Genomic DNA, 27,600 nt, shown 5'->3' on the forward strand with positions numbered 1-27,600 from the left:
GCCGCCTGTGACAGTCCAACAGCTGTTGCTCAAAGGTGGAGGACTCAACTGCTGTTTCTGGGGTCCTTCCAAAGGGCAGAGAGGACAGGGAGGGGCCGAAGGTATTCATGCATTGTGGCTGTAGGGGATGCTGAGGTTGGAGGTGAAGGTGGGGAGAATGGGGACATGGATGCACAGAAGACTCCACAGAACTCCAGGGGCTCGTGTTCAGGTGGGCTGTGCCATCCACATTCTGTACAGGTAGCCGTAGGATGATAGGGGCCTCGTCTTCCTGGTTGGCTGGAAGGGTGTCAGAAGGAGACAGAAGCATCAGACTATGTGAGCTGCCACTGGGGAAATCCCAGTGACAGCCCCGTGCAAAGAACTTGGCAGTGCAGCTGTTAGGAGGATGAGTAAACTAAGATCCTATGAAATGTTTGCTCTAGCACCAGGATCTGACTACAGCTCCTCCAGCAGCTTAGATTCTCCCACTGTCTATTCAGCTGCCATTTGTCCACCAGCCTTGTCCAGTGGTCTACTTGCTATCCTGTTTGTCCATCTCTCTGTAGACATCCACCCATACCAATCCCACCTGTTGGCACACCAAGGCACACCTCTGAGCCAACCTGTGCTTCAGAGACTGAGGCAGGAGGCAACAGGAGTGGGGTATTGTCCCCAGCACAGCATTCCTTTCCATGCCAGGGGATCAGAGCCTAGGAGCCCCTACTCTGTTGCATGTTTCCAGGAGAAACGAAAGAAGCCGGTGTTCCAAGGCTCTGTACATAGGCCGCAGGCCATTTGCAGATGGGTAGATTTAGTTGGCTGTGCCATACCCCACATTCAAACTCAGTATTTCTCTGGGGCTACCAGAGACTCAGCTCTACAGCTATCAGCCTCCCATGCAGCCCTAGAGGACACTGGTGGGCATGCTCTGCCCTGTCCTGTGGCAATGCTCAGGTGAGCAAGAGGAGTGATCTGTCCAGGGACATGACTGGGTGACAGTCTCACAGCTGATCAGCCAGGGCTTCAGCCACCCCCAGGCACAAGCTGCTTTCAAAGGGCCCCAAACACCTTTGCCCCAATGTTGCATCATGGCTCTGAGAGACATGCTTGATCATTTGGGTCACAGGTCCTCCCCTCCCCAGACACATGAAGATAGCAGGTGCTCTACTTGGCCACTTAGAGGGACATGTATCCCAGGAGACCCAGGCACTCTGCCAGCTCACAGCCTCAGTATTCAGCCCTTAAAGCCTGGCTCTATCCAATACGCAGGCTGGTGCTAATCTTGAGGCTTACGGTTGGCACAGGGTATCTGGGCCTCCAATGTAATGCCCTCATCCTATGTTGGGGCTTGGGAACCATTTTCTTCTTATCTCCAACTCTCAGTCAGTAAATCAACAAATTCAGAAAGCTGTCAGCAATATGGAGAGCATTCCCATGAGGAGCCCAGGGCATTGGGGACCACTAGACAGTTATACTCCCTGATAGGAGTGAGCCTGGGGCATCAGGGAACACCAGTTAGTTATGTTCCCTGAGGGCGGGAGGTAAGCTCAGGACATTAGCAACCACCAATATCAATTGTGTTCAGAGAGAGATGAGCTAAGGGTTGTTAGGACTTGAGAGTGGGCTAACCTACCAGGCATCAAGGAAGTCTAGGCTAGGCCTCAACCAGATGGGGGCGCTCTTGAGTTCTCGCTGCCTGAGGCCTATCGTAGAGCCATGCCATCTCCTGCACCCTGCACCCATGTGTAGTGGCAGCAGGCACCATGGAAGAGGAGCAGTGATGTGCCACAGCCACAATGTCATCAAAGCTGCCTGCTGGAGAAGCAACGCTGTCCTTTGAGATGTCAGAAAGAAGCTAGTCCACTTCCTAGGGCTTCATCTCAACTTCCTTTCTGCAGTTTCCTGGGACAGGACAGCCCATCAGGAATGGCTGTGGGGTGGGTGGTAAGGAAAGCAGACAGCACAAAAAGTGGCAGCAGACACTTGAACCACCGTCATGAGGGGACCAGAGCACAAGTGACCAGGACGGTGGAAGACAGCACATTACAGCTGAGAGCCCTAAGAGCCAGACTGGAAGAACCTATAGGAGAGGGGTAGTCAGTCACCCAGCCCCCACCTCAGGCCTGAGTATGAGAGAGAGGTGGGTATGGGCAGTAAGCTCTTTCCTGGCTCTACCTCAACTCCACAGCCGTGAGGACTGGCCGATAGGCTTCCTCTACCAGAAGACTCAGTGAGGGACACTGTGTGGCCCACCTCTCCAAGGGACCTTCACCCAGACACCCACCCACCCCCCAAGTCTGGCTTCGGCCTATAGGAAGAGGGAGGGAGGAAGACAATGGAAAAGGCCTTCCCCCACCTGCCAAATTCTATGGCCGCCCAGCCTCGCACTCAGCACATGGGGTTACTTTTCTCCGCCGTGACCTGAAGTTTTTCAAGCCAGGAGGTCTAACCACAGCCATGCTCTGAGCTTTGCATGTCTACTACATTCATGAGGGCGCTAGGTGGGGGTCAGATGGTTACTCTATAGCCTCCACTACACGCTAGATGTGACATGGCACACATTGAGGTGGAACCCTAGGCTGGTCTGTGCAGTGCCTAAGCTGTGCAGGACAGACTGCTAGGCGCTGACATCCCCGTGTCCTGTGTGGACAGCATCTGTGGGACAGGCACAGAGCATTTTCCGCACTCCTCGTCTGAGCACTGTGGGCCTGCAAGTGAATTCACGAGGGGCCTCCAGAGGCCTCCAGGCTCCTGGCTTCACTAGGCCAAGACTGAAGTAAGGCCCTGAATGTAAGGCAAGAGAAGGAGCTCCTGAGCTTCCCATCTAGGAGAAGCGCTTCCCACTCCTTCACAGAATCTCAAACTTGAGGTCCAAACACTGGAAGAAGTCTCTGTTGGCCGGATGTGTGGAAGGGCCCACTTACCTGTCAGGGGCTCCCCTGTTGAGGAACAGAAGTTGAGAAGGTCTCAGCTACCATGTGTTTAACTGGAGCAAGAACAAGGCTGGGGACAGAGCTCTCCTTCGCCCAGTTTCCTGGGCCCAGTACCACAAAGTTCCTTCCACTTGCTTGAGGTCATGCAGGTCACAGTGCCAGTAGCCCAGAGAGTCCGTGGCCTAAAGGATCCTACTCCACACCTGATGCTTCTATGCTCTTGTGTCCCACCGTGCATGCGCTCCAAACAGCAGTGGATAGTGGTGTGATACCCTGGGTAGCAGCACTTCCAACTCCTGGTGGGGTGAAGTTGGGCTTGCCCGTCTTGGTGTAGGAGTAAGTGCCTGGTAGCAGGACTGCCTCTGTTGGCTCTGCGCTAAAGCTCCGCAGGCATGTGATCTTGTTGCTGGACTCTGAAAAGACACTGGAAACCTCAGTGGGGTCCTACCATGCTGGGGCTTTGGGCCACAGCTTTCTCCACCTGCCTGGCTTTAGTTATTTCTCCCTTCCTTCCACCAGCCCACTGGGACCGGAAGGCATCTGGGGTAGACAAGCTATTCTGTACTGTACCTATCCCAGCCATTATGAGGAGCTCAAAGTAGCAATGACCGTGGCCATCACTCTGGAAGCCCACAGTGGGCAAGGGAACAGGTCTTACCATCGGCTTTCCTTGACTCCTGTCAGGAAAAGGAGATGCTGAAAGCTGGCCAACAGCTAGCCCTCTAGCTGGCAGGTGGCTCAAGTAAAGCAAGTACCCACCAAGGGCATCTTATTCTAACATCCTTGATGATCTACTTCACCTCAGTGCCCCTGCCCTAGCACCCACAGCTCACCATGGAGTGAGGATTGATTCCCACAAGGGTCATTTCACCTCACCGCAAAACAGGAAAGAACTCTGATGGAAGCGGGGATGCTACGGGAACCTAGGTCTATAATACAGAGCCAGCCCGGGGCCATCTAGCACCTAGAACTCAGGAAAAGATCGTCTTCCTATTAGGAGTGCTTGAGTCCCAGAAAGGGCAGGTAGGCTGGTGCCTACTTACTCAGATCCTGACCCATAAGTATTCACTGAGAGCCGAAGCTTCCTCTATGCGCACAGAGACCCCCACAGCCTACATTTGTAGTTTAGAGCAAAGCAGGGTATTCCCAGCATCACCTTGGTGGTGGCTTGTCAGGGAAGCCCAGAATGTTCATGTCACCTATAGAGCCGCCCCTCTAGTGATGGCCTATCCCCTGTTGTTAGGGGCTCCCTGATAGAAGGCTCTGCTTCTCTGTGTGTATAAATAAGGGTCACACTGGTGCTGCTGAGCCAATCTAAGAGATGGGGGACAGGAAGGTGTATGACGGGTGGAAGGATGAACAGCCAGCAGGTATAGGCGCACAGGTAGGTAGGAAGTATGAGCAGGTAAGCCTGTGGGAGTAGGCGGGGTGGTGAGTAGCTGAAGAGTAAGCAGTGGGTGTTGGGTTGGGGGCAGTGGCCCTACTTCTATCCAGGCACAGAGCAGTTCTATGAAGCTAGAGAACCAAGTAAGGAACAGAAAGCTGTGCCAGAAAGATTCTGGGTTCCTCGTGCCAGCTTGCCATCTGGTCTCTCCCATCCTCCACATTGCTAAACTTTATCTTAACTCTTTGTCCACTTAAGTAGCCAAGGCACCCATGAGGGATATGCCCACCCTGCCGAGGACTACACCAGGGGCTGTGCTGGAGGCCGGACACACACTGCCACCTCTACTCTTTAATGGGTTGGAGGATTCAAGAGGTTCTGTGACCTCTTCAGACTTTCAGGGAGGGGAGGAGTAGGCCTCATGCCTGCGCTCTCCTCATCCTAGTGACACACTAGCACTGAGACCCTGGACAAGCCAGTCTCCTGGGAGTCATGTCTGCTCCCTTATCTGGATAATGGCTGGATACAAGTCCACGCAAGGGACATTCCTTACACCCGCTGAGGCAGGCACGGAGGAGTGCAGGTGGCCCCTGCCCTAGCACTCATAGCTCATCATGGAGCGAGGATTGATTTCCACAAGGGTCATTTCACCCCACCGCAAATATTACAGGGAAATTCATTTTCTTTTTAGGAGTGTTCTGGGAAATGAAGCAATTAGCATGATCTTAAACCGGCATGTACTATCAATTGCAATTCAATTACTGGGCTTAAATATGGCACAGGGCAGGCGGCTGCTCTCTGGAAACAAGCCATGGACAGAAAGGTAGCGAGGAACTTGGGGTGGGGTCTCGGCTCTGGTTAGCTCCCACTTATCCATGGTAGCAGATGGGGACAACAGCTGATGGGAAAATCGAGTGCTGGCTGGTCAGCTTCTGGGTCCTTCTCAACATCTGCATGCCCTGGGAGTGGGATCCCAACTCAGTACAGTCATGAGCTGATTACTCCTAGCTCAGCTGGCCATGGACCAGGTTCTAAGTCCAGGAACTCTAAAGTCCAACCCTGTCAGAGACCAGGCACTGATTCTCCACATCAGCCTTGACCCTGGCTGCTCTCAGTCCAGTCCCAGGACACTATGCCCAGGGACTCACTCTTTTCCTTACATTGTACTACTCAATACTGCTCCACTGGATTACACAAGCGAGATCATGCCAACCCAAACCCGTCAAGGCTAACTGCACCCCCAGGCACTGCAGGTTTTGGAGTTGGCCTTGATCCAAGGACAGTGATCTCCCCTAGGATAGAAACCAGGGTACGGGGGGTGGTGGGGGTGGTGGTAGGGTGCTGCATGGATGGAGCCAGCATGTACACTGCATCACTTCCTGCTTGTCTAGCAGCAGAGAGACACTGATGTCTGGGTTGCCTTGATGGACAGAATGACTCTAGCACGGCCTTGGCAAGAGGGCAGGAAGGCACCACTGGCACGACCAAGAACCCGTGGAGCCTATGTTTCCCCACAGCTTAGTTTAGTGACTGTACAAAGGGTACCGCATGGGAATCCCTGGCTTGGGGCAGAGTTGACTCCTATAACCTGAGTTAGTCAGGATAAGACAGTATTCCCAAGTCAAAACCTGATACATCAATGGAGTATGGATGGCTTCCATTCTAGCTTTTGGGTGAGACATTTTGGACACACAGTGGCTGAGGGATTCCAAATTCACTGCAGTCAAACCATGGCCTCAGAGGGTTTCAGAAAGCCTGGGTCATGGCTCCCTTTAACTGTGTCTCATGAGCTGCAGGTACCATATCTAACTTCTGATATCACAGTCAATTATACAGAGCTGTCTGTCAGAACCACAAGGACAGAGGAGCTAGGGATAGTTGTCCCAGGCAGTGAGACTTCTGCTGAACTCAGCAGAAGAGGCAACAAGGGATAGGGGTGCATCAATGGGATGAGCTTAGACACATGAAAGGTAAATTTGCATGATAGATGATATAGAGGACACAGACTTCCAGGCTCTCTGTGCAGCGAGGCCATTGCCAAGAGGCAGTGCTTTCTTACAGGTATCAGAGCCCACGCTTAGCAAAAGGGAGGCCAGAGCTACATGCAAATGCAGTTACACTCTCTGGCTCTTGGAATTCAAACAGATTTTGTGAAGACATCTCTCTTTTCTAGATGCCTCTCTTTATAACATCTGGCTCATACCATGACCCCACAGTACCTCTTGGCTGCAAGCACTGGAACAACTCAAGCCCTATCCTCTGGCTCTTTCCCTGATCCCTGTCTGTCTGATGGTACCTCTGCGGGTCTCACTGTCTAGTGAGTGGCACCCATTTTAGATAAAGAGAAACCACAGCTTGAATAAAAGCAACTCCTGACCTGATACTGGGAGAGGAGGTGGCTCACTGTAGGCAACCATCCTTCCCATAGACCATAAGCCCTTCCTTCACATAGACTCATGCACACCACAGACCAGCACCCCTTCCTCTCTTGTGATCAAAGCCCTCCCAGTGCTGTTCAGAGAGAAGTGCTGGCTCTATACAAGCTAGGCAACTTCACAGTCTGAAGGCCAGGGCCTGGGTGGGCACCCTTTCTCTGAAGACTGCCTTGGCAATCCTGGGCACCAAAAGATGGGGCAGTGTGGCAGGCAGCCGCATGCTCTCTGCAGTCATTGTGGAAGGAGTGGTCACATCTGCATCTTTGTACCCTTCTTTGACAGCCATCATTTGCGGAAGGATGCAGAGCAGGAAGCAGTCTCACAGCGGCGGGATTAGGCAGGTACAGCAGGGCTGGGATGTTGGACTGGGCCCATCACTGATGGTAGACGTCAAACCCTGACAGGGCTCTGGGGTAGGCAGCTGCCATAGACCAGCATCTCTCCCATCACTGGCCACTGGGTAGACCTCAGTTTCTGGTAGGATCCAACTCCCAGGCACACTGGGACATGTGCCAGACATCTAGACTTCACTCTCCACCTCTCTGCAGGAGCTGGGCAAGAAGTCAATTCCAGGCAGAAGTTGACCTACTGTCCTTTGGTGAGAGATAAGGCCAGGCCTGGGGGGAGGGAGCCTACAAGCCCTGGAGCCCTCTACTCAGATCCCAGCCACCTAGGACAGAGCAGCCCTAGACAGTGTGCTGGAAAGCGCAAACAGCACAGCTTCCACCCCCAGCATGAGCAACAGAGAGTAGAAGCAAGGGACACTGGGAAATACCCCAACTTAGTTAGTATTTAAGTTGTGCAATTATTCCTTTTGATTGCTTCTAAAGCTAGAACTCATTAGAAGCATACAGAACCTTCTTTCTCTTCTTTCTCTGGCACCAAGGAACTACTTCACATTAGGCATAATACAATCTCTTTCTCAATGTGTGTATGTGTGAGTGTGCATGCAATATATTCTCTTCACTTTAAGAAAAAGAAGAAAAGAAATTCTACCCAAATTTTTTACCCAGTCACAGAACTCCTCTTCTAACTAGGAGGTTGGCAATTGTTCCAGTTCACAGAATAGCCAGCTTCTGCTTATTTATGTGTTTATTTATGTGTTGATGTGTACTTAGCATGGGCAGGACCAGCCTTACCTGTGCAGGGCTGTCTGTGCATGCCAAGCACAGGGAAGGTGGTGAATGCTCTCCCTGGGGCCTTCGAGGTCTTTCCCTTCCTGTATCTTCTCGTTCAGTCCTCAGCCCTCCCAGGCCTATCACGTAGCCATGGCAACAGAACAGCTAGTATTCTCAGAGCCTACACCTAGGTCAGGTGACAACTGTTGGGGACCTCCATCAGGTGAGAGCTTGGTGTGGGGAGCCTGGCACTCACGACAGCTGGATCCAGCTGTCGTAGTATGTGTGTGGCAGCACACCAGCAGCAGCTTAGGGTGTGTCCATCTTAGCTCTCACCGATCAGGATGCACCATCCTGAGGCGGGAGGACATACGTGGATCAGGACTCGCTGGGTGCCGGACTCCATGGAATAGCTATTAGCATTCGGCCTCTGGAGTGATCCTCTTCTGAGACTGGACTAACCAAGATGATCGGAGAACATCACAGCTGGGATGGCCCTATCCTGAAGTCAGGCAGCCTGTGCTGGCCCCCAGCCTCACCAGCTATGACCTGGTCTAGGCAACAGGACATTTCTGTCTTACCCTGATAATGTCACCACCTTGAGTGCTTACTCTCTTGGGATCCTGGTGTGAGCTGAGGTACACAGAAACATTGGCCATGAAGCCTTTTACTAAACCAGCTCTTCCAAGAGTCTCATCACATAAAGCCACATTCCTGCCTCTGAGGTCACTAGCTAACCACAGAGCCAGGAATGCAGCAACAACTAGAAGCTGGCTGCCTGACACATTCTAGTGGAGGGAAATGGATGGCAAGAAGGTATTAAACTGGGTGCCAGAGAAGGCACTGAAAGGACTATCTGAAGTGAGCATTCAGACAGGGTGCATGTTGCTCCAAGATAGGACAGCAAGGCTGCAGGCAGAGGGGTCATGTGGTTGGGTAGGTACACAGACTAAGGCTGGCACTCAGGCTGTGAGGAGGTGATGGTGGAAGGAGAAAGGGAGGGAGGGAGGGAGAGAAGATGGGAGGGAGAGAGGATGGGAAGGAGGGAGGACCTCTGCACCTCCCAGAGGCCAGGCCAATCCACAAGATGCTCCACCTACAGACTGCCATGGACAGCCTTCCCACAAGAAGAACCCAGCCCCACTTGTGGGCCTGCATGGCAATAATCTGGCAGAGATGCTGTGTAAACTGCAATGATATAATAGAGCAGTCTCACCTAGCTTCCTAGTTAGGACCCAGCCTTGGGACCAGGCAGCACACGGGTCAGACTGGACACATGGAGTTCCGGCCAAGAGTCCCAGGTCTGCCTCAGCCAATAGCTAGCAGGAACCCAAGAGGCCAGGGTTCTATGTCACAGAGGCTGCTATATCTCTGACCAACTGAAGGACTAGGACAGACAGTAGACAGACAGATGCGGAGAGAGCTTCTGACCAGATAACAAAGGTGGTGACCTTCCAAGAGGCCAGCCAGCTTCTGCCTCACCCTCCTGACCTGAAACAACAGCTGAAAACCTAAAAGGTCTTTTCCCTTACACCAACAGGACCTCCCATTGCTAGTGGCCCGTCAAGGAGTGCAGGGCAGATCAGGTCGGGCCAATCGCCACCCTAACTTTCTTCAAACAACCCTAAATTAGGGAAAGGAAGACCCATCGAAGGACTAAAACCTTAGTCCTTAAGGAGAGACTAAATTTGGAGGATCCAGAGTCAGAGTTCCCATCTCTGCTTTCAGAGCGTCTTTCTCCCTGTGTCTCCTCACCCTATTAAACGCCTTTCTTCAACGGCTGATTTGTCTGCTCCTATTCGCTGTAGTCGCAATTTCTCAACATCACGCTTGAGCTTTTTCCTGCCTTTTAATTCTTTAACTGGCAGAGAAAGCAAAGCCCATCAGGAGCCCTCGACAGTATATATAGGGCCTCGGCGCCCTATAAAGGCTGACGACACCACAGTGCACAGCAACAGGCAGCACATGCCATGGGTAGCATGCCCTGCATTCCTCACAGTCCTGCTGCCTGCACTGTCAATCGGGGAAGTTTCGGTTGCTGCATCAACAAAGCAGAAGGAGAGAGCCATAGTGAGCTTTGAAGCCTTGGAATTCTGAGCAGCCAGGGTTAGAGCTGTGAGCAAGCTTGAGCCATGGGAGTAGCCAGGGGGAGCCAACCAAAAGGGGAGTCCTCATCAGCCTGTGTGCATGTCTTCCCAGCCAAGGTACCAGACGCAGAGAAAACAAGATTCAGCATGGCTCCAGCCTCTAGCCGTCTGCATCACTTTTGGTCACACAAGTCTTGCCGCCAGAGGCCCCACAGGTCTCAGATCTGACAGCAGCCATCCCTGCAGGGCTCTATCCAAATGCCTGCTGTGGAAATCCATGGCTCTCCCTGATGCCGCTGAGTTTGGGGGCAGCACGCAATGCATGACAGCTCACAGCCCCAACTGTTTCTCTCTCAGTATGTAGGTTGTTACAGGTAATGCTAAGCCCAAACACAGTATAACTGTGTCCCACCTCTGAAAAGCACTCTGTACAAGGGCTGGAACTGGGAAGGGGAGACAGGCGGGCTGCATGGGCGAGGGGAGGCAGCAACAGAGGAGAGGGCAGTGAGGCAGGCAAGGGCCACACCAATGGTAGCCACTAGCCAATGGATGTGGCAGAGGGGTAGGGGGTGGGGTGCCTAGGGCCTTGACCTCAGCTAAGGTGGGAAGGGGAGCTGCAAGAGCAGTGGGGTTTGGGCTGTCTGGGGTGCTGACCAGGCCATAAGAAAGAAGAGCAGGAAAGAAAGCCTCTTGATATTACCAACAAAGCTAGGGCAGGAAGGAGCACGGCCTGGGCACCATGGAGAAGTCTCTGCAGAGAAAAGATATATAGCGTCTCATAAACAACAGGGACAAGGCCAGGGGGCTCATGGTGCAACAGGGATAGGGACCAGGGATTCATGGTAGACTGGGGCAGTTCCCAGAAGAGCCTTCCTGGGGAAGTCATGAGAGACCAGAAAAAGGCACTGGACATGTTGGCTCAGGCTGCTGGGTCCTTTTGCAAGGGAACTTTTAAGATGCAATGACTATAATCTGGCCTGAGGGACAGTAGTGGGAATGGGGGAGAAATTGAGTGCTCCGGAGAGATTAGGAGGGAGCACAGCCTGGGACAGGAGCTGATGTGCTCCAGGGGTGCTCCAACCTAGAACTGGCCCCATGCAGAGCTGGTGGATGTGAGCAAGGTTACTACTGAGAAGGCCTGAATGCTGAGAAGACAGAAAAAAAAAAAAAGAGAGAATGGGGAGGCTTTTGAGCCCACCTATCACATGGGTTCAGGTGCTTGAATCCTAAGAGCTGGACATGAGGCCCACAGCCTGGCAGCATCAGATCTAACAAGAACCCAGAAGGCTCCTGTCCTAACCCAGATCATCATAGCACTGCACACACATCCCCATGCTCCCAGACAGAGGGTACAGCCATCACCCAGGGCTCTGCACAGGTACCAGGAACACAGAATATGGGGTATGCTGAATTCTGTACAATGGACATCTCTTTGACTTCCCCACATTAAGAAGCTCTAAGGCCTTCATAATAGAGGCCCCCCAGGTCCACTTTAGAAAGTGATGGGCTCAGGTAAGAAGCCCTAGCCTGCTCCCTTAGGCTAAAGGGCTCGCCATCCCCAGGATCTCTCACAGACATGAACCCTTTCAGGGACAGTAGCCTTTGCTGTCAGCAGCACCAGGCCTTGTGGGATCCATGGATGTTAGTGTTAGAAAGCAGCAAAGCTAGCACATGGCAGGCCAGTCCTCTGACATCTAGGCCTGGCTCTTATCTCGGAGGTATTCTCAGGGGAGCTACAGCAGGGCTAGGAGGGAAGGAGGCCCCAGTAGAATAGGGTTCCCCCACGGGCCACACCTCCTGCAGTGGATCTTTTTAGGTGACTTTCTTCTTTTAACCAGACATGTGACTGTCATGGCATTTTCCACCTTTTGGTTGACAAAAGTCTTTTTACACACATCCTCTCAGTAGGCAGGTTTGTGCCAGGGTACCCACTATACAGATAAACCAAGAAAAGCTGTGTGTGACTGGGCCTGGGACCTGAACCAGACTCCCACTTTCTCTATGCAGGCAGGAAATAACAGAGCCCTGTTATTTCCTGTATCTGGTCCCCTCCCCAGGGTCAAGGAAAGTTTCCTGGGATCCTACATGGTCAGGGCCTGAAGCTAGGGCTGCACTCTCCAGCTTCGGGCTCAGGGGTAACAAGCCACACCAGATCCAGAGTCCTATTAGTATCCAAATATTACCCGTTGCCTCTGCCCTGGCTCTTGATATACTCATGAAGACAACACAATTTTGTCCTGTGGGGATCTGGATAGATAAGCAGGGTTGAAGATGAGGGGGGCTCCCCTTAGAGAAATAGCCTCCCTACTCCTTGTTCCAACCAGATTCAGTAGCCTTGGCCCTGTACCCCTTCTGTCTGCAGCACATATGTACTCTCTGGGGTGAGTTTCACTCAGTGTCTAGGGCTTTCCACTAATATGTGTGGCTACCCATTCCAAGTGCCTCCCATGTCCTCAGGGAGCTTTGGGTTCTGTGTGGTTTTATGTCTTCAGAAGCCACCCAAGTAAAACTAGGACGCAAGAACCTTTTGTGGACTTGCCTCACGGCAAGGAAAGCAGACATAAAGGCGGCCGGCCTTGTTGGCTGCTGTGATGCTCACTCCCAAGCTGTCTACAAATCAGCCCCTAGCCAGTCCTCTCTGCACTGGACACCTGCAAGGGCGAACTCCCATTCTCAAAGGCATGAATCCCCCGTTCCCCTCTCACTGAGCCCGGAGAGGTAAGTCACTGGGCTCTGCTACAAACTAGAGGGAGACAACAAGGCTGATGACATTGGTGTTTTGTGTGATTTTTTTTATTTTTCCATTTTCAAAGGCCAGGGGCAGTGCGTGATGTGGGGAGGGTGGCACTCATGGCAGATGTCTCCAAGGATGACTGTTTCTGTCCCACTGACCTTCTGTCTGGCGTCTGGTGAGTGCTGCAATGTGAGTCAAAATCTTATGTAAGGCCACCTCAGATAAGGAGCTCGTGCTGGAAAAGCGGAGCTACCTACGGTCCACTTGAGGACCTCACGAAGACTTAGAACTCTAGGGGCCTGAGTGGGCTGTCAGGCAAGCCCAAGCCTGGTTTCCTGGTCTGCAGACAGATCTACAAGCCAGATTCTACATTTAGGTCAGACTCTAACCTCTCTCACTGGACTACTGCAGCAGTCTCTAGCAAAGCCTCCTACCCAGCCAAACAGAAGTAGAGAGCATCGCATGGCCCAGGCTGCCCATGAGGTAGGAAGCGTTCCTGCCAATGAGGGACTGGACATTCAGGCTGTCCAGACCTCTAGCTGTAGGACCTCATCTTCAAATCCTTGCTACACTATGAGGTCTGGGCACCAACTCTCTTGGGACTTTCGGATGGCCAGAGGGACAGCTCCTAAGATGCTCAGAGAGCAGTGGGTCCCGAGGAATAAGTATTCCTCTACCAAGCTGAACTAGGAGACAAAACAGGTACAGCAGAGGTGAGCCCGAAGTAAGGGCACGAAATGAGGGGCTTGAGCCTGGCTGGCCCTTCCAGGAAAGTGGAGACATGATGGTCCTCAGCTGGGGCCTTAGAAGGCTTAGGAGAATTATCTATGCCCCTGTTTTCCTCAAGGATCATTACTGGAAGCCCCTGGGTGTTCCTGAGAAGGCTCCAACATTCCTGAAGCAGAGATGACCCAGGAGGAGGGAAGTCTCAGAACTATAGCCAACAAGGTCAGGTCTCCATCAGCCCAGCTCCCGTGTTGTACACTTCCTCCTGGGGAAGGGCACACTCACACTCACACACCCATACTGTGCACCTCGCAGAAGATCATACACTAAGCAGCTGCACAGATTTTCTGTGGGCTCTGCACAGACAGACTGCCAGCAGGTACCACACAGAAGCTAATCATATGAAATTAGAACATGTCGCATAGTCTCACACCCACAGCCCACACAGACAGCTCACCCGTCACCTGCTGGCCACACCAGCAAATTGCAGGGTCAGTTCTGAACAGTTTGTTGACTACCTGAAGACTACCCACTGGGAACTACAGCAGGCAGGCACTAGGTCTCCTCCTACTCTCTTGCTGATCTAAGTTAAAAAGAGCGCCTTGCCCTACCACAAATGCCAAGAAGTCACACAGGATACCAAGACTCTCCACCATGTCTTGAGAAGCAATCAGGCCGGCAAGACCAGAGGCAACTGCAGTCCCCAGGGAGAGCCTGCAACAGGCTGGCTCCTTGAGCCCTGGAGTTCTTGGTAGTCCCCAAGGTGGAGAGTCACCACATGTAAGTCTCACTACCATCTGCAAAGATGGCTTCCAGGACCTCCTTAGTCAAGTATAGAAACAGCACCTACTTCTGGCCTCGCCACATGTGATTAATTCCCTAACGGTTCTTCTGGCTATCAGCCAGGCCTGCAAATTACCATCTGATACCCTGGAGGTCTTCTTCTCTAGTCCCTGTCAGGCCACCTCTGTCCTGGGGCCTTGCCTTGGGATGTTGAAACCCTGAGGGTTGACAGGTGCTTAGCCTAGGAGCGCATGCTCCAGGAAGAAGAGGCTATAGGTTGCGAGGTAAGGTAGGCAGGAGTGACGGTTAGTCGTCCCTGGTCGCCTGTCCCATGATTGTTGACATATCCCTTTCCCAGGCATGAGGAGAGTTCAATGGGCTTATACTCCATGCTTGTATACAAAGATGCGAGCTTCTGGGCCAAAGCAAGTCTAGAGGTACAGTCCTGACCCCCCACCAAGCGCACACACTCCTTGTGCCGAGCTTTTAGGGATCATAGGCCTCTTTGTGAGTTACCAAAGACATGCCTGTGAAAGGAACCAAAATCCACTGTGTCACTGAAAGCTGCAGACCCATCACGGGTCCAGCTACAGGCAGAATCTGTGAAGCCAGACTCGAAGAGAAATGGCCACCCGATACCATGAAGTCAAGGTCCAAACACTACCCCAGGGAGCCTGTCCCTGCTGAATGGACTGAGGGTGGGGAACTGAGGTGGGGGGGGGAAATCTTCAATTTAATTCCTCCTTGATTTCTCTAATTCGCCAAATGTTTTAATACAATAAATGATATTTCTCTAATTAACCCCATTTGCTCTCTGATCGGACAAGCTGGGCACATTTCCAGAGCCTTCTGTGGCAGTGGCTCCAGAGAGATAGTCACTGAGCTTCCATCTGGTCCCCAAGCACTGGTCAAGCTGGGAGGAGTTTCAGAATGAGGGACTTCATTCCAACACCAAGATCCAGCTCAGCCCTAGTACCATCTGCCTCATCATCTCCAAGGACCCTGGACTCAGCCTCTCTAGTCCTCTACAGAAGGCGTGGTCAAGGTCCTCTCTCCAGTTCTGGAACCGTCCCCTTTAAAACACATGGCCCAGTCAGCCTGTCCCTCTCCCTTGGCACCAGAGCCCTCGAGCAGCAGTACAACTAGATCATGGGCAGGTTCTCTTGGCCCTGGCTGGAGAGATGGCAGGACCCTCCCTCCAGTGTCAATCTGGACCAGGATCTAAGAGACAGAGGTACAGCAATGAATGAGTATGAGCTGGCACAGATGGCATGGGAGAATCTGGGTACCACTGGACTCCAGCCGTGCCCAGCTTATTTGGGGTAGAATCTACCCTGGTTAGACACATGAAGCTGGGGCAGCTACTTGGTCCTTGCAGCTATATCTAGGGGCAAATATTGGGGTGCCATGGCTCTGCCTGGGAGAACTAGTGAGGATGGGGCTAGATTAGCTCCTTTAGGGGGAAGGCAGAGTCCAAGTGCTTTTTCTCAGGACCGATCAAGTAGGCACAGCCAATGCAATGCCACTTCGAGTAACGGTGAAGCCACCCTCACCCAGGTCTCCTTCCCAAGCCAATGTCCTTCCCACGCATCATGGGAACACAAGGAAGTCAGCAGAGGCCTTTAAATAAACAAATATGTGGATAGATGAATGTAAAATAAAAGATCTAAAAATCTGTTGACAAGTGCTCTCATCCAAGGCAGTAATTATCGCCTCCCTTCCCTGTGGGTGGGAGGAAGTGAGCAGGGCCTGAGGGTGGGGGAGGCTCTGGCCCTGTGCCAGGCCTCACTCTATCCACCCCTCCTCCCAACGCCTCCTGCTCTGCAGTCTCCCGAGCTTTTGGGCTTGTGGAAAGAACTCTGGCAAGGGTCCTGGCCCAGTACAGCACTTGCTGTGAGATGCAAGCACCGCACCCACACTCTCCGGACGTTGGTGTACACATCTGTCAACTGGGACCGGTGCTGTACGGCAATGATCCAATCTGTGATATGAGCTCAGCAAACTCACCTTCATTCTGTGGTCCTACCTGCCTGCAGAGAGCACTGGGGACTTTATATCTTGCAACTTTATTAGGGGATCTGCCTGCCTAAGAGGAGGCTTCCTACTGTGTGGTCAGAGTTTAAGCATCTGAGATGTGGAGCTGCTGCCATCCAAGGGCCAGCACAAAGACAGGGGACTGAGAAATATCACTACCAATCACTACCAGGAGAGGACACTACAAAGACTGGTTGCCTGTAAGCCATGGGATATCAGTAAAATACCAGGCCCTGACAACAGCCATGCAGAAGCCTGTTCCATCTGCTTCTCCGTCCCTGGCCTGACACGTCTTGATAGGCTTGTGGCACTGCCTCAAGAGTCTGTGCCTAACCTGCAGCTGTTGTAACAGCTGGCCCATCCCAGAAGAGAGAGCTGGAAAAAAAACTGGGCCCAATCTCATGACCAGATGCCATGGGCCAGTTAGCATCAAGCCAGACCTGCTAGGGAAAACAATTCCAGAGAACACTCAGTGGGACATAATCTGGGGATTGAGTCTCAAAGGGCAGCTCCCTGCAAGCTGAAGGCACAGGGGACCAGACTACCCATGCAGGCTGCAAAGGAACCCATGCCTTTGATGGGCTACCCCTCTGAAGGCACAGAGAGGGGATATGGAGCTGAGTTTGCAGGAGGCTGGGAAGGACAGTTCAACCATGCCAGGGAGGGCCCTGTAAGGACTTCCTTCACCTTCATACAGGTCCACCTTCCCTAGCACACATGACAAAGAACAGGACTGAAGAAACAGTTTAGCAGATCTCCCAGCCTCCTGAAAGGGAGACAAAGCTCTTCTTTATGCTGCCTACAAAGGCTTAATTTGGGTCTTTAGCTCTGATGCCCAGATTAGGGATTTGCTTGCCAGGTGCTGGGGTGCAGAGTGGGGCCTGTGATGGCTTTCCAAGCTAGAGAACGGCTGACAAAGGCAGCTTTCTCACCCCCAGCCATGGCTTGAACACACACAGACTAAACAAATCCTGCCGTGGGACCACCAGAGAAAGGGCTTGGTTTCCCATGAGAAGACACAAACTTGGGATGAGCATCTTTGGGGAAAATGATACTGGCTGACCCTGCCCTCCTCCTGCTGAGGGAGTAGGAGCTGGAAGGTGCAGACCTAGGCAGTGTCTGAGGCTCAGGCGCTGGGAAATTGGGCATTTTCTCACGCACTCCAATCCCAGCTAAGAGGAGGGATCAGGTGGTACCGCTTCCTCATTTGGGAAAGGTGCCAACATCTGCTCTTCAACTCCTCCAAATGGCACGGGCCAAGAGACGAAGGGTAAGTCTGCTCTATGCTTTAAATATGATAGTATGGCAACTGACTTCTAGCTAACCTGTGGAAATGAAGATGTATGACCTCTGTGCTCTAGGCACATACACAAATGGAAAGAAAAGAGAAAAGGAAAGGAAAGGAAAGGAAAGGAAAGAAAAGAAAAGAAAAGAAAAGAAGAGAAAGGAAAAGAAAAGAGAGGGAGGAAGGGAAAAAGAAAAAAGCCAGCCATTCGGCTGTGTCAGCCAGTGGTGGTGCAAAGGCAGACAGCATGAACCCTGAGGCTTGTCTCCAAAACCAAACTATCAGCTCTGCTTGGGGCCAGGTTGTCCAGACCAACCAGGGTCCACTCATTGTCTGAGACTGCATGAGGGCCCCAGCAGCTATGCCTCACCCTCAGGACTGCTGTGAACCTTCATATTGCCTGAAGCCAGCATGGATGACGGCTCTGCCTCACTGTGTCAGTGCCTGATCACACTATGACCTTCAGCGAATGCACACATACTTTTCCTCAGGGCAGAATAGTAGGGCCACAGTTAACCATGTTCAACCTCACCTGACACTCCTGGGCCTCCAGATCAGGGTACAAATTCATCCCCTGTCCCCAGTGCCTCTCTCCACATCTACTAGTGGCAGGTTCTGGCATTTTTATTCAAGTTCTTGTTCAAGTAATTATTTGGGGTATGAGGGAGTATGAAGTGACCAACCCCATGACAGTCCTCTCCTTTTAAGAAAAAAATTGAGACAGAGCATCACATTGTATGTAGTCCAGGCTATCCTAAAACTATATAACCTACAGTGGTCTTGAATGGCCATCTTCCTGCCTCAGCCTCTGAACTACCTTTATTTTTCCCAGTAGTCACTTTGGTTGAGTACATGTTTACTGTTCATTATTTATTTGGAAATATTATTTGATAACACCTCCACACTGACTTGCAAGAGATCTTCATGAAGGTTGGCAGAGAACTTTTCAGGACCACACTGTGCAAAAGCTCTCTCTGGGCAGCCTGTACTCTTTTACTTCTGCATTAGTTTTGATAAAGTCATCAGTCTTTATCTCTGCGGTCAGTGCCCTGCCACTGTGGAGTTGGGAAGTACTTCCTGCTTCTAGGGGTGGTCTCTGTTTTGGAGGGAATGTCTATATGCATAAAAGATCCTTGTCTCTAGTTCAGACTCAACTAAGCTAGCATCACACACTGAGTAAGGATCAAGTTCTGGCAGGGCAGCCACCTTCACAGGCCACCTCCAGCACCCACTCATTAGCCATACATACCTGAGCTGCATCTGGACCACCCAAAACCAACCTATGCACCTCACAGATTCCACACCACCAGTTCGGCTGGTGTCTGTGGTATGAACAAGTTCTTCAGGTCTGCGAACTCATCTTTACTACTTTTATTTCCATTTACACAGATACATACATACACACACACACACACACACACACACACACACACACACTCTCATACTCACATGCATGCATACACACATGCACACATGCACACACACTAGCCTAGAAGTCTAAATACAGCACTCTCATTCCTTACATCTTCTCTCCTTTCCTGGCAATGCCGGGTAGGGTTTCCTCCAGGCTGGAAGCAGCCATGCTGGATCTCTTCCTTCATTTGATGCCATGCTAATTTCTTTCTTCTTTTCAAGGTGTCTCTGTGCTACCCTTCGTGGCCTCAATTCCTGGACACTAGGACCACAGGCTCCTACTGCCATACCAACTGAGAGTGACACCGGTTCCTACGAGCCATTTTCAAGCTCACTGTCCTCTTGGATGCTGACCTGGCAAGGTGATCTTGGTGAGGCATACTGACAGTTCTGATGTCCCTGCAGTGCCACTCAGGGTCAGTGACACGACCATGCTATCCCTCATCCCACCTTTGGACTTCTCTTCACACCTGCTGCAAAGCCCCAGGAGGTGGCAAAGGAGGAGACAAGACCCTGTGCTCTGCCCTCAGATTCAGCAGACCGCTCTCCTGGCATCTGTGGTTTCTGATGAACGCTTCCAAAGACACCTTTCATAGGTCAAGGAACTTTGTCCTGAGTTTTCTTCTCTATCGGTGGTGAGGGCCTTGCAGGTTTCTTCCTGTTACACTGACTGCCTCTGAGTGCAAACTAATCTTGCCTTCTGTGGCCTCTATCAGGGTGCCTTTTGCAAAGAGAACCTTCTCAGAGGCCATGTCACTCTGGAACTTCAGCCTCCAAAACTGAGCTAAATGCTACTGCTTCTCTTTATAAGGTATCCAGCCTTTGAAAGGCAGGTTAAGACCACCTGAACGCCAATCAGCCTTGTACAGCCACACAGAACCAACAATGGCTGTCACTTGGATGCTTCACTATGCGCCATGGTCCAGCAGAGCTTGGAAAGTTATCAGTTAAGCTCCTACCTCAGCCCTTCCTGCCCTTGCCCACAGCATAAACAATAGCAGGTTCTGGATTGTCCCCAAGGTTCCAGATACAGTCAAAACGTGATCCTTACCTGCCTGCTGCCCCGTTGCATGCTGGAAAGCAGTGCTTTGGACTTTTCTGCAATCCTCTGTTGGAAAAAAAATTACAGAATGGGAAATATGGAATATTAAGGGAATATTAAAGGGATGTTATATTCATAAAATATGAATATAAAAGGAGAGGAAGATGACCTGGCGCCAAGCAGCCACCAATGTACACTTAGGCTGTCGGCTCCCGAGAACAGGTTGCCTCTGGAGGGATCTACGGGGTATCCTTACTAATCCACATCATCTCCCGAGGTCTGTTTCCCTGCTGCTCAGCCCTGATAATCTCTGCTCTTCCAGATTTCTAGGAGATGCTGGGAGGCCACCTCTGGGAAGCACTCCTGAGAACAAACCCTTCCAAGAACATACTCTGAAGATATGCAATGGGCCCCTGGTACCTGTTACAGTGCCCCCAGGGAATGCCTATTCTTCTGCACTGGTGGGGAGGCTACATCAAACAAGCCCAGGACAAGACAGCCAGTGAGGGAGGTTCAAGGAAGGAGTAATTACTAGCTGGACACCACCCCTCCCAACCCCTCACCCTCTGCACCACTCCATAGCTGCATGGCATCTGAATGCACTGGGTTTTCAGCCAGCGCAGCTGATGGTGCTCCTGCTGCAAACAGAGGGTGGCCTTACAGCACATTTGTCCAGTCTGGACCCAGACCCAAGCTTTTGGTCCCCAGAGACCCTTGCGCCCACTTCATCCCCCACAGGGTTATGCCCTCTTCTCCATGTGCCCTCACACCTTCTGCCCTAAGCACTAGGCCCATCCTACTTTATTTCTTCAGTCAGCGTCCCTTTGGACACTATCTGAACTGTCCTGACTCCACAGGAGCTCTCTCTAGTATGGTTGGCATAGCCCATGAGGGTCAGGAGCAGCTCTGCCAAGGCATGTGGACTTAAACCCTTGGAAATCCAACTGAGAAGAATAATGGGCCCATTTCACAGGTCAGAAGGGTGTGGACAATTCCTGAGGAGCTGCTCACACAGGTGATGAGGCTAAGCCATACCTCACCTCGCCAAACAGCTCCTCAATCTATGTCTTCCATGTTCTCTGTTGAAATGTTTTCTGCCATGCTTCCGACACCCAGGGAAATCCAGCTGCAATGCTAGTGTTCCAAGAGAAATGCTCTGTGCCTTAGTACTGTCAGCTCAGGCTTCCTGGGTGCAGCACCAGCTGGTGGGGCCACCCTCTTGCTCCTGGCCAGGCAGAATCTGCACCAAGGAAACCAGCCGGTTCTCAGAAACCTTGACCAAGTGAGTCTGAAGCCATACCCACACAGCCTAACACCCTTCTGAATGGCTCTGGCTGACCAGGCTCCTCCACACCATAGCATACCTACCACCACACCTACCCAGCATTCATGATGAGTATACAAGCAGGCTGCTCATTGGCAGTGTGCACCACAGTCCCTGGGTGTATGGTCCACCCTTTGCAGAGCAGTTTTGTGGGTTTTAGTATCAGGGGAAGTTATAGTTACTGGCCCATGTGAAAACCCAAGACAACAAGGAGGCAGAGAACAAAATGCTGGCCACTCTACTCTGTAGCCTATGGCTCAATGGGATCAACTAGCACATACTTTTCTAGAGAGCCCTACTGGGCACACGTCCATGACCGTGCTTCTGGAAGGCTGCTCTGCTCCCTGAGGTCACACCATACAGCACAACCCTGCTCAGAAAGGAAAGGGGCGTGAGTACAAAGTCACAATGACTCTTGGACTCCAGAGCCTGAGAACTAGGACCCCACCCATAGACGGCAGCAAGCTCAACAGCGGCCAGTCTGCAAGGAGTTATCCCCCCGAGATGACAATGGTTCCAACCATTCCTGCCACCACTGCCTTCCCCAAAGATGGGATGCAGGCGCCTGAAAGTGTGCGTGCAAGGCTTCCATTTACTGCTGAACCAAAGGAGGAGCCTGGCTCTCCTCGGTCCCTGCCCTCCAGTCTTGGCTACATCCATCAGTGCAGGCAGCCTCATTTCTCACCTAGCCTGCTGTGACCTGGCTTCACTCCTCCCCACCCTGCAGTCACATGTGACTGTGGACATACAAGGATCCCCATGGAGTATCCCCTCTAAGGACAAAAGGCTCAGGCCCCATGTCATGGCCCGATGGCCCATTTAGGTTAAGAACTGGATGCAGGAAGACCTGAGTTCATGGCCCGTTAGAGCTGCTATGCATTTGGAGGGACCCTCATCTCTGAACAAGAAACAAGACCAGCAGCCCACGCTGTCACAGGAGAGAGAGTCACAAAACCAGCACAGGGCCCGAGAATGAATTTACCTGAGGTCCTAGGGGCTCCATGGCCTTCACTTGAACCACACATCCTATCAAAGTATTATACCCTACAAAGTCAAAGATATATGGACCCCTGTCCGTCAGTCCACTCAGCTAGACAGAATACATCACTAGCCTCTCCGGAAGATGGCTGGCTTGGACTATACCATTCTAGCTCTAGAAAAACACCTTCTGAAACACAGGACCTGGTCATTTGTGGCCGAGCTCCTGTGTCATGTAAGAGGCTCTTCATGATGGTGTATGAAGAGTGAATGAATGTGTCAACAGAGGGAAGCACACATGCACACAGAGACTAGAACAATGCTTCAGGAACATGGGACATTGGTGTACTGCTTGGTGTCACTTATGAAGAATAAACATCCCACCAAAGATTCAGAGTAAAGCACCATCTTGCCTCATGAACCACTGCTGTTGGGACTGTTGGGCGCAGCGGCTGCTGGCCACCTGAAGCAAGGACAAAGGGCTTTCACAGTCTGATTTCTGGAATGTTCTATTCACTAGACCAGTGGGTACCACCTCTACAGCACCTTCGTATTGGTGTAAGTCTTGGAAGCAGGATGTTTTCACCAACTGTGGCAGCTTGGTACTGCACAGATGCATTATGGTTGTTACAACCCAGTGTTAGAACACTAGCATAGTCCCGTTGTCCTCACAATGTAGCTAGACCCTGCTCACATCAGTCCCTGCAGCCACCATCCATGCTCTGTCTCCATGACCCATACTATCTGGACATTCTCTCAGGAGCATACCCACATGTGCAGGTTCCCTCCTTATTCCAGACTTGTGCTGACTGAGCCACTCCCACATAGGCAGGTCTCCTTATTTCACCCCCTGCTACTGCTGACAGTCCCTGTAAGCGTGGGCCACACCACTCACAGCTCGACAGAACAGGGGTGGTAGACATTTTCCATCAAGGGCAGATGCCTGGCATTCTAGGCTTCGCAGGCAGTCTGCTGCAGATGTACAGTAGCAGAGAGCTTTGGAACCAGCCAGGGAGGCTAAGCTTCATGGGGCAGGCAGGGGCTGGCAGGCAGCAGCCTAGTGCTCTGCAGACTGCGGACTTACAGCAGTGACTTGCATGTCCTGGGCACTCTCCAGCCTATGGGAACTCGGGAAGGGTGTGGCTAACAAACAGAATGAGTGGACATGCGAGGGTGGATGGTGCTGGAAGGGACAACAGTAGCTGGGACAGCATGCAGCAATGAGAACCACCATGTGCAGTGTTGGTGCAGTGTTGGTGTAGCTGAGAGGGTACATACGGAGGTAGCATAGGACGGCTGGAGGTTGAAGGGTAGAGGGCAGGAGGCAGGACATGATGAGGAGACATAATCAACAGAGGCAAGGGCCATGCAACTGCTGACAGGGTGCTCAGGGTGTTCATCTCCAGGGAGAGTAGGCTGCCCTCATGCCCACTAGGCCATGGGCTCCAGAAGAGTGGGGCCTCTCCGTAAGTGTGCTGACCACAGATTGAGCCCAGCTGTCCTGAGTGTCCTTCTGCACGTATCAGTCCAGTGTCTTGCCCCTGCTGGTTCTGCACCCTATCACAGGCACCAGGGAACCCTCTCCCCCTCCCTCCAGCCACCACCTTCGCCAAGCCTCAAGTCCCGTAAGGGAAACATAGCAGGTGGAAGCCCTGCAGCTCTGACACCTGCTTCATGGAACTGGAGCTGGCAGCAAAGTTTTGTTGGTGTCCTGCTGGTCTTCATGCCTGGAGTAGAGAGGCTGGGGTTGTCGGGAGCTTGGGGATAGCTCAGAGTGGGAGGGAAGAACAGGGAGGTTAAGAGAGGGAGATGGGGCAGAAATGAGCAGACTGAGTGTGGGGAGATGCTCAGATGAAAGGTGTGAGGCATTCGGGACAATCAGGAGCAAAAAGGCAAGGCACAGGAGTGAGGGGTGCTACAGGGTGGGTGGTAAGTACACCACTGAAGGACAATAGGCAGACAGAGGCAAGGACAGGGACCTACAGGAACAGGCACAGAACGCATGAAAAGATAAGAGAGGGTGGGGAGGTGGATCGATAGGGACATACAGAACAGAAGGGGCCAAACACCCAGTCGGCTGTGGGAGGTGGAAGCCACCAACCCACCGTGGCTCCAACTCCGTCCTAGGCAAGTGATTAGCCTTTCTGCTCCCACTGAGGCCAGTGCCTGTGCTGCAGAGAGGCCCACCACCATACCCCTCTCCTGGCCTTGTGATAACATAAACTTGGCCGAGTAGGGAGCTCTTCCATGAGGAAACTCAAGTCCTTCCAGCGCAAAAGACTTACCTACAATGCCATGTGACCCACCTTCTCCAAATACCATGAGCCTGCTGCTTAGGGATGACCCACAGTGCTACCCAGGGCAACCCTGTCTCAGCCTGTCCCCAACACACACAATGACCAACAGAGAAGGAAGTCTGACCTGGCAGGAACTACAGCCTTGGGTCCTCAAAGGCCACCTATCACCATGCCTTGTATCATAGAGCAGCCTACCTAAATCCACTGAAGCAGGGAATAAGGCCCTGCCTCCCAGGGACACAGACCAGGCAGCCTGCTTGGGAAGGGAAAACAAATACGGAATACATGCAGACAAGCATGGGCTAAGGATGCTATGATGGGTTACAAAAGGGGTGGGGGGTAGCAGAGGCTTTCTAGTCATGTGTCACCTTCTACTATGGCCCAAGGTCATCTGCTTACCTGGACAACCTCAGGACATCAGAGAACAGATTTCCCCAGGACCATGTCACTGGCCACTCCCTATGCGAACCACCTAATGACCTCTGGACATCATCTGAATGTCACTAGCACACATTCTGTTCCCAGCTGGCTCTGAACTCCAAGCTGGCCTCTATGGCCACCCATTGGCAGCTCTGCCCAGATATCACATGGAGTCTCTTTACCCACCTCAGCCCCTGCGAGCCCCATCCTTCCAGTCCCTGAAGCAAAGCCCTGCTCCGTGCAGCCCACTGCATGGTGCATCAGCCAGCACTGCTGCAATGTGTTTGGGGAAATGAGTATAGCAACACTTCCCTCTTCCCATGTCTCCAGACTGCTGTAGTGTCTTCTGGCCATCTACTGCCACTACCTTGCATGCCGCCACTACCTTGCATGCCGCCATAGGTGGCGCAGCTTGAGACACGTTTCTCAGAGATCAGTTCATGTCCCTCCAGCCTCTGCATGTAACAGTACTTCTATGTTTCATTTCCTGCAAAGCCAAATCCCTAATTATAACCCAGCACCACCCAGGGTACTTCTCTACAGCCCCTGGACAGCCAGGGAGGGTAGCAGCAGCTCAGCTGCCATCTGATGTTCCATTCTTCAGGTATAGAGCCCCAGTTCAAGGGGTAGGAGCCATGCTAGCTTCCTCCTATAAGGCCCTCTCTACTCCTCCTCAGATTCTGTCTCGAACCATGGCAGAGGGGCTCCTGGTGTGGCTCTCATCTTTCTGGCATCCGAACAAGACTGAAAGCAGTCTACTTCTGTGTCCCTCTCCATCTCTCGTAGACTGTGGTCATCTCATAACAGAAAAGTAAGTCAGCCCCCTTACCCAGCCTGGCATCCTTCACGCATTAGGCCACTCTGCCATGGCCTTGGTAGACAGCAGCTACACAGCCAGTTAACCCAAGAAACAGCATAAAGAGAGAAAAGGAGGGCAAACTATCTGTAATTCCAGCAGCTAGTGAGAGCATTTACAAATTCCTCCTTTTCAAGGACACTCACAGTATTGACAGGTCCAACCCAGGGACTATGCACAGCTGTGGCCCAGATCAGCCTGTCTGCCAGCCCATCTACCATCAGAAACAGAAAGCAGAGCTATGAGGATACACAGCAAAGAGAATCACAATGCAGCAGGGACAACACAGAGCAGAAGTTAGCACTTGGGGCTCCAGTATCAAAAAAGACAGGAGGATGAGATGGGCACCCTGGAAGTCCACATCAGGGTGGTGTCTTGGGTCTGACATCTGCAGAGATCCCCGAGAAAGCCAAAGGAAACCTCCAAGAATAAGTGAGGAATTTCAGGTGCTACTGGGCAGCAGTGTACAAACGCCAGCCATGTTTCTGAACTGTGGCCAAAACCGGAAAGTGAAATTTAAACAATGAGGTTCATGACGGTATAGACACCATAAGAACATTCGGATGAACTGAACATGTTACAGTATGAATAGGGCATGTTACTGATAACTACAAGCAATCACCTAAAGAGAAAACAAATAGAAGAAAAGGTGGCTTTGCAGGGTGTAAGACAATATCGCTGACATGTCAATTCTTCAAAGCCTTCACTATCAACATCGTAAAAAATTTTAAAATAGAACTTAACAAGTTGAGGCTGAGTTCAACTGAAACACAGAAGTTCTGGGCATCCAGAAGAGCTTCAGAATGGCCAGCAGTGGGGGGCCCATGCCTGGATCCAAGTATCGTGGGCTGGCCCAGGATGTGCCATAGCAATAGGTCTCTGGCAGCTTTCCAAAAGGTTTCCAAAACATAGTCAACGGGAAAAAAAACCTTTGTTTTTACTTGTTTAATGAGCTCAGCCCCACCTCACCGCATACACAAAAATAAATTCCAAGTGTGTCGGACCCAAATGTGGGAGCTGGAAATATGAAAACCATAAGCCTGCAAATACACTAGCCATTAATACATCGGTTCATGACTATAATGAAGTGCCTGAGGCAGGAGACCTAATAAAGAAAAGAAATCTCAACAACACGGCACAGGTCCTCATGACGGCCTTCCAGGCTTCATGGCTGAAGCATCTGCATGCTTCCCGGGTCTCCTTTCCTCAACCACCAGAATTCTATCATGTGCCTCTGCCCTGGTGTCCTGTATTTAACCATCCCCCAAAGCCTCACCATGCACCAAGGCTGGCCTGAATGCCCACCTTCCTAATGGTGCCTGAGTGAGCGGTAAGGCACAAATCATGTTCACACAACAGCAGTGGATGGAGCACACTGGGGACCTCAACAACGACAGAAATAAGAAGATAAAAGACAAGCCTGTGGTAGGACTGTCTCCCCTCAGCACCTGACACAGGACTTGCACTGAGAACATCAGAGCTCTGACAACCCCACACTCACAGGACAAGAAAGGACAAGCAATGAGAAGGACAGGTGAGAGACTGACACACACCCAGAGGAACACACCAGACAGTAGCCACCAAACTACCCACGGAAGTCACAAGTGCCCACACCAGTGGGCTCTGGGGAGGACCCAGAATCCTGTAAATGTCAGATGCTCTGGAAAGCTGAGTGGATTCACCTCGAGTTAACACACATCTCATTATTTGCTCTACGATTTTGCTTCAGGCAACTCACCCAGAAGTGGAAACACGCAAAAACCGTGCAG

At 51.8% G+C, this 27,600-nt stretch overlaps 1 long non-coding RNA gene across 4 annotated transcripts in view; it reads right to left on the reverse strand.

Moving 5' to 3' along the window:
- The window catches only part of LOC116073795, a 153,377-nt gene that overhangs the window by 57,654 nt on the left and 68,123 nt on the right, over positions 1 to 27,600 (reverse strand). For 2 of the 4 annotated variants that reach the window (XR_004111910.1, XR_004111907.1), the window contains exon 2: positions 19,966 to 20,022. This is a non-coding gene — a long non-coding RNA (uncharacterized LOC116073795). Of the gene's footprint in view, positions 1 to 19,965; positions 20,023 to 20,996; positions 21,197 to 21,561; positions 21,655 to 27,600 lie in introns of those variants that run through there. The other 2 variants (XR_004111908.1, XR_004111909.1) reach the window with 2 other exon arrangements.

The sequence above is a fragment of the Mastomys coucha genome, unplaced genomic scaffold (genome assembly GCF_008632895.1).
Source record: "Mastomys coucha isolate ucsf_1 unplaced genomic scaffold, UCSF_Mcou_1 pScaffold11, whole genome shotgun sequence".
Lineage (NCBI taxonomy): Eukaryota > Metazoa > Chordata > Mammalia > Rodentia > Muridae > Mastomys > Mastomys coucha.